Source organism: Nymphalis io, unplaced genomic scaffold (genome assembly GCF_905147045.1).
Source record: "Nymphalis io unplaced genomic scaffold, ilAglIoxx1.1, whole genome shotgun sequence".
Taxonomy (NCBI): Eukaryota; Metazoa; Arthropoda; class Insecta; order Lepidoptera; family Nymphalidae; genus Nymphalis; species Nymphalis io.
The window spans coordinates 7,501-15,000 of NW_026089612.1; the positions used below are offsets into that span (position 1 = coordinate 7,501).

The 7,500-nt window shown below is 40.1% G+C and overlaps 2 non-coding genes across 2 annotated transcripts; both read left to right on the top strand.

Annotated features, from left to right (window-relative positions):
- The first annotated feature begins 3,426 nt into the window (after positions 1 to 3,426).
- Positions 3,427 to 5,329, top strand: LOC126780844 (small subunit ribosomal RNA). Its single transcript, XR_007670568.1, has one exon. It is a non-coding gene; the product is annotated as a small subunit ribosomal RNA (ribosomal RNA).
- Positions 5,330 to 6,735: 1,406 nt separating this feature from the next.
- Positions 6,736 to 6,892, top strand: LOC126780843 (5.8S ribosomal RNA). Its single transcript, XR_007670567.1, has one exon. It is a non-coding gene; the product is annotated as a 5.8S ribosomal RNA (ribosomal RNA).
- Positions 6,893 to 7,500: the final 608 nt, after the last annotated feature.

Below are 7,500 nucleotides of genomic sequence, written 5' to 3' on the forward strand. Positions count from 1 at the left end.
TACCGCGTTAATTTTTTCACATTTGAAAGATATTTTATTATCGTTCTGTTATAGTTCAAATGCAATGATCGAATGAAATCACTCGGATATCGTTATCGTGTTCGATTCTAGTGTAATTTTAAAATATTTCAGATAAATAAAGTATGATATCGTCGTAAAATGTAAACTTCGATTCCACAATACACGAACGTACCGCGTTAATTTTTTCACATTTTGAAGATATTATATTATCGTTCTGTTATATTTCAAATGCAATGATCGAATCTAGTGTCATTTTAAAATATTTCAGATAAATAAAGTATGTTATCGTCGTAAAATGTAAACTTCGATTCCACAATACACGAACGTACCGCGTTAATTTTTTCACATTTGAAAGATATTTTATTATCGTTCTGTTATAGTTCAAATGCAATGATCGAATGAAATCACTCGGATATCGTTATCGTGTTCGATTCTAGTGTAATTTTAAAATATTTCAGATAAATAAAGTATGATATCGTCGTAAAATGTAAACTTCGATTCCACAATACACGAACGTACCGCGTTAATTTTTTCACATTTGAAGGATATTATATTATCTTTCTGTTATAGTTCAAATGCAATGATCGAATCTAGTGTCATTTTAAAATGTTACAGATAAATAAAGTATGTTATCGTCGTAAAATGTAAACTTTGATTCCACAATACACGAACTTACCGCATTAATTTTTTCACATTTCAAAGATGTTATATTATCGTTCTGTTATAGTTCAAATTTAGTGATCGAATGAAATCACTCGGATATCGTTATCGTGTTCGATTCTAATGTTATTTTAAAATATTTCAGAAAAATGAAGTATGTTATCGTCGTAAAATGTAAACTTCGATTCCACAATACACGAACGTACCGCGTTATTTTTTTCACATTTTGAAGATATTATATTATCGTTCTGTTATAGTTCAAATGCAATGATCGAATGAAATCACTCGGATATCGTTATCGTGTTCGATTCTAGTGTAATTTTAAAATATTTCAGATAAATAAAGTATGATATCGTCGTAAAATGTAAACTTCGATTCCACAATACACGAACGTACCGCGTTAATTTTTTCACATTTTGAAGATATTATATTATCGTTCTGTTATATTTCAAATGCAATGATCGAATCTAGTGTCATTTTAAAATATTTCAGATAAATAAAGTATGTTATCGTCGTAAAATGTAAACTTCGATTCTACAATACACGAACGTACCGCGTTAATTTTTTCACATTTGAAGGATATTATATAATCTTTCTGTTATAGTTCAAATGCAATGATCGAATCTAGTGTCATTTTAAAATATTTCAGATAAATAAAGTATGTTATCGTCGTAAAATGTAAACTTCGATTCCACAATACACGAACGTACCGCGTTAATTTTTTCACATTTGAAAGATATTATAAGATGTAAATTTTGTAGTGTCACGTTCGTGGTTAGTTCGTGTCATGAACGATGTCGCTAAAGTATGTTATCGTCGTAAAATGTAAACTTCAATTCCACAATACACGAACGTACCGCGTTAATTTTTTCACATTTGAAGGATATTATATTATCTTTCTGTAATAGTTCAAATGCAATGATCGAATCTAGTGTTATTTTAAAATGTTTCAGATAAATAAAGTATGTTATCGTCGTAAAATGTAAACTTCGATTCCACAATACACGAACGTACCGCGTTAATTTTTTCACATTTGAAGGATATTATATTATCTTTCTGTTATAGTTCAAATGCAATGATCGAATCTAGTGTTATTTTAACATATTTTAGATAAATAAAGTATGTTATCGTCGTAAAATGTAAACTTCGATTCCACAATACACGAACTTACCGCATTAATTTTTTCACATTTCAAAGATGTTATATTATCGTTCTGTTATAGTTCAAATTTAGTGATCGAATGAAATCACTCGGATATCGTTATCGTGTTCGATTCTAATGTTATTTTAAAATATTTCAGAAAAATGAAGTATGTTATCGTCGTAAAATGTAAACTTCGATTCCACAATACACGAACGTACCGCGTTATTTTTTTCACATTTCAAAGATATTTTATTATCGTTCTGTTATAGTTCAAATTTAGTGATCGAATGAAATCACTCGGATATCGTTATCGTGTTCGATTCTAATGTTATTTTAAAATATTTCAGAAAAATAAAGTATGTTATCGTCGTAAAATATAAACTTCGATTCCACAATACACGAACGTACCGCGTTAATTTTTCGGGGGTGGGGGTGGGGGGTTAGGGGGTTGGGGGGGAGTTCTTTGTTTTATTCCTTGCGACGGGGAGGGGGTTGATATTATATATAAAACATTAAAAAAAAAATAATTCGAAAAAAATACATCCGCCGTTATGAAGCGCCGAATGTCATATTCATCGTCCGGCATATACATAGAGTACGTTCGGTTCGAACGTCGAACGATATATATGAAAATATTATTTCGTGAGACGCGTCGCAACCGTTCAAGATAAGACTCTATCGAAAAGTTGTTTTCTTCTAGTATTGTTGTATTATATTATAATGTATCGCTGCCGCGGTCGTCGTCGTCGTAAGCTCGTCGCGGCGTTGTCGTTTTACAATAATAATATATACAAATAATGTGGAGAAATATACTTTTCGTTCCATAACTGTGCCGACCGACGGACGTACGTAAGTTGCTCTTTCTAAAGCGACTCCGGCGTCGTCATCGCTCCTCTCTCTACAAATTCATCGACATGATAACGTATGATGTTCTCGTGTAGATTTATTGTGGACCCCGATGTGTGGTGCGATGACGATGTCTTCGGAGATAAACGCCGCAGACGGAGTTTTTAAAAGATTCAGTACGTTCGTTTAATGCATATAGAAATGTATGCGAAACGGTCGTTCCTAAAACTCTTTATATTAACAAAAACTATCATGTACGAAAAATACATAACCCGAGTATCGGTACGAACACTCAAACACCGGGCGTCGATCCGAATGTTTCACGACACATATATCCGTTGAACAATAACATACGTGCACATCGTGTACGGAAGTGTTTCTAAAATGAACGATCTCGTTTCGAATATTCATATTCGTGACCGTCGAGTGTCATCTTAGACGAATCGTCGTCGTCGTCGTGCTCTTCTCGGGCTACTTCGGTGTCGTCGGTTATTTATCATTATTTATTATGATAATGAATGAAAAAAGTCAACCGTAAGAGTCTATCGCGTCTAACGCGATCGAATCGATACGGTACGACGAAGCTCGTTTCGAAGCGACGACGAACGAAGACAACGTCGTCGTCGTCGTCGTCGTCGTCGTCGTTGCTGGAAACGAGAATCGAGTTAAATGAGAGAAACTTACGGCGAAGGTGTCGCGTTCGCGCAAGCACGCACGGACGTGTCGTCGTCGTCGTCGAGAATAATCTATGTTAGCTCCCTGGTTGATCCTGCCAGTAGTTATATGCTTGTCTCAAAGATTAAGCCATGCATGTCTCAGTGCAAGCCGTATTAAGGCGATACCGCGAATGGCTCAATATATCAGTTTTGGTTCCTTAGATCTTACTCAGTTACTTGGATAACTGTGGTAATTCTAGAGCTAATACATGCAATCAGAACTCTGACCAGTGATGGGATGAGTGCTTTTATTAGATCAAAACCAATCGACGGAGGGCGTCTCGTCCGAAGTCGTTAATTTTGATGAATCTGGATAACTTTTGCCGATCGCATGGTCCAGTACCGGCGACGCATCTTTCAAATGTCTGCCTTATCAACTTTCGATGGTAGTTTCTGCGACTACCATGGTTGTCACGGGTAACGGGGAATCAGGGTTCGATTCCGGAGAGGGAGCCTGAGAAACGGCTACCACATCCAAGGAAGGCAGCAGGCGCGCAAATTACCCACTCCCGGCACGGGGAGGTAGTGACGAAAAATAACGATACGGGACTCTTTCGAGGCCTCGTAATCGGAATGAGTACACTTTAAATATTTTAACGAGGAACAATTGGAGGGCAAGTCTGGTGCCAGCAGCCGCGGTAATTCCAGCTCCAATAGCGTATACTAAAATTGTTGCGGTTAAAAAGCTCGTAGTTGCATTTGTGCGCCGCGCTGTCGGTGCACCGCATCCGCGGTGATACTGACACGTTTGCGGAGCATATCGTCGGTGAGCCGGCGGTAAAACGCCGGTTCAATATCAAAATCCTATCGCGGTGCTCTTCGGTGAGTGTCGAGGTGGGCCGACAATTTTACTTTGAACAAATTAGAGTGCTCAAAGCGGGCTCAAAATGCCGCTTGAATATTTCGTGCATGGAATAATAGAATATGATCTCGGTTCTATTTTGTTGGTTTTCAGAACTCCGAGGTAATGATTAATAGGGATAACTGGGGGCATTCGTATTGCGACGTTAGAGGTGAAATTCTTGGATCGTCGCAAGACGAACATCAGCGAAAGCATTTGCCAAAGGTGTTTTCATCAATCAAGAACGAAAGTTAGAGGTTCGAAGGCGATTAGATACCGCCCTAGTTCTAACCGTAAATATGTCATCTAGCGATCCGCCGACGTTACTACAATGGCTCGGCGGGCAGCTTCCGGGAAACCAAAGATTTTGGACTCCGGGGGGAGTATGGTTGCAAAGCTGAAACTTAAAGGAATTGACGGAAGGGCACCACCAGGAGTGGAGCCTGCGGCTTAATTTGACTCAACACGGGAAATCTCACCAGGCCCGGACACCGGAAGGATTGACAGATTAATAGCTCTTTCTTGATTCGGTGGGTGGTGGTGCATGGCCGTTCTTAGTTGGTGGAGCGATTTGTCTGGTTAATTCCGGTAACGAACGAGACTCTAGCCTGCTAAATAGGCGTCGTCATTTAGGTGTGCCCGATTTCGGTCGAGCAACTCACTGGCGGCGTATTAAAATTCTTCTTAGAGGGACCGGCGGCTTCGAGCCGCACGAGATTGAGCAATAACAGGTCTGTGATGCCCTTAGATGTCCTGGGCCGCACGCGCGCTACACTGAAGGAATCAGCATGTTCTCCCTGGCCTAGAGGCCCGGGCAACCCGTTGAAACTCCTTCGTGCTGGGGATTGGGGTTTGCAATTATCCCCCATAAACGAGGAATTCCTAGTAAGCGCGAGTCATAAGCTCGCGTTGATTACGTCCCTGCCCTTTGTACACACCGCCCGTCGCTACTACCGATTGAATGATTTAGTGAGGTCTTCGGACCGACACGCGGTGGCTTCACGGCCGTCGGCGTTGCTGGGAAGTTGACCAAACTTGATCATTTAGAGGAAGTAAAAGTCGTAACAAGGTTTCCGTAGGGGAACCTGCGGAAGGATCATTAACGTACGTTTATCTATCTCGAATTCTGTTTCGTCTCTGTGCGGATCGAGCTCTTCTCTGTATACGAGCGAGATAAATAGTGCAGCACGAAAGAGCAATGAGAGTGCCGATATACGACGATATAATAAAACAATAACAATAACAACAACCAAAAAGAATCATAATACGAAAAAATGCAAATTCGATCGGTGGATCGCATTATCGTTTCTCCGACGACGACGACGACGACTACGTCGTCTTCGTCTAGGCGTTCGTTGATATACGAGTCGTCATCGCCTTCGACGTTAGTATCATCACGTATGAAAATAACGATATTCGCAAAAAAATATATAAATAAAATACGTATCGCTGAAGCGTCGTCATCGAATCGATATACGTATATATATATAAAACGTAGTATTATAAAAAGAGATACGAATATAACGATCGTCGTAAGACGTATGTAATCGTGTACTTTCAATTCGAATGTGGACGTCGTATGTACGCGGCGAACGTAACTAGCGAGAACGCTAGCTAACGAACATCGAAGTTGCACGCGTGCAGTCTTCACTCGTCGTTACCGTAGTCGTCTTCGTTATACCTGTGTACGTAGACCGGCAAGAATCCGCGCCGCGAGTCACATGTATAATATATATACGACACTGTATACGTTTCGAGTTCAAGACTCTCGTCGCTCTTCGTTTTCGTTTTCGTCTTTCGTTCTTCGTCTACGTCTACGTCTACGTCTACGTTACGCGTCGTCGTCTCCGTTCGATTACGAGTCTCGTCATCGTTTACATCGATCGGTCGTTATGTGAGTGTCGATTTGAATTCGTTTTTGAATTTAATATGATATCGATCCGTGGTGACGTCGATGTGTTTTCGTGTTTTGTGTTTTATGCGTTATATCATATTTTCATAGAGGCCTCGTGCTTTCGATCGATACGTGCGATGATGCGTTTCACACGCTCTCCTAGACGATGATACGATGATCGACGATCAGTCAGTCAGTCGATCGGTCAGTCGGCGGGGATACGAGAAGCGTCCGCTGAAAGTTTCGTTTGTTTTTTTCGTAAAATGAAATAAAAGAAAATGCGGTTCGGCGTTCGTATGTCGTTCGGATGCGAGACGACGACTCCGAATATAATAAAAACGGGGTCGTTCAACGCGTCCCTTCTGATGTTTCGACGTCGGTTTCTCGAGGAAAGCACGATGTTGTCGTCTTTCGATAGCGCATCGTCATCTTCAAATAACGTATATTTTTTTTTAAATTTTTTTTTTTAATATTTTTTTTTTTTTAATTTTTATTTATATACTGAAAAGAAATAAAAAAAGAAAAAAAAAAAAAATTTAAACAAACTAATATCACGGGCGTGTATAGAATCGCTTCAGTGATCGTAGAAACTAATCATCATGAAAATAAACAATTACCCTGGACGGTGGATCACTTGGCTCGCGGGTCGATGAAGAACGCAGTTAACTGCGCGTCATAGTGTGAACTGCAGGACACATTTGAACATCGACATTTCGAACGCACATTGCGGTCCGTGGAGAAACATCCAGGACCACTCCTGTCTGAGGGCCGGCTGTATAAAAATATATACCACACTGTTCAATGTTTAATGTGTATATAGTTTTTCGTAATGTTAAACTTTTATACGTTATTCTCGAACACATGACGGTATCCGTTTTAGAGTTCGTTCGTATTCGTATTCGTATACGAACCGACTCTCTCTCGGTCCGTTCAAATATTTCAATACGACGTGTATGTATGTTTATGTACCATGCGTGTTCGTGTATATTACAAAATTTTTGTATTTATATACGGTTCGTGTGTACGTTTACGTCACGGAGTTTCGTTATGCGCGATGTGTGAGAGACCGAGAGCGTCGCTCGCTCTACCGATTCGTACGTCTACGTCGTCTACGTCGTCTACGTCGTCGTCGTCGTCGTCTTCGTCGATCGGTCTAGTCGAGAGCGCGCCCCCATCTCCGACCTTTCGATCGTCGTTCTATCGTTCGATCAAAGAGGGTAATCGGATATATGAGGGCCGATCTCTTCTAGTCTAGTGAGAGAGCGAGAGTTCGTACGTTTCTCGTTATCGAACATCGATCGAACGTATATCGATAAAACAGCTCCGTTTTCGTTACGACGTATACACATAAAGCGCGCATTGCGTACGTGATGACATGT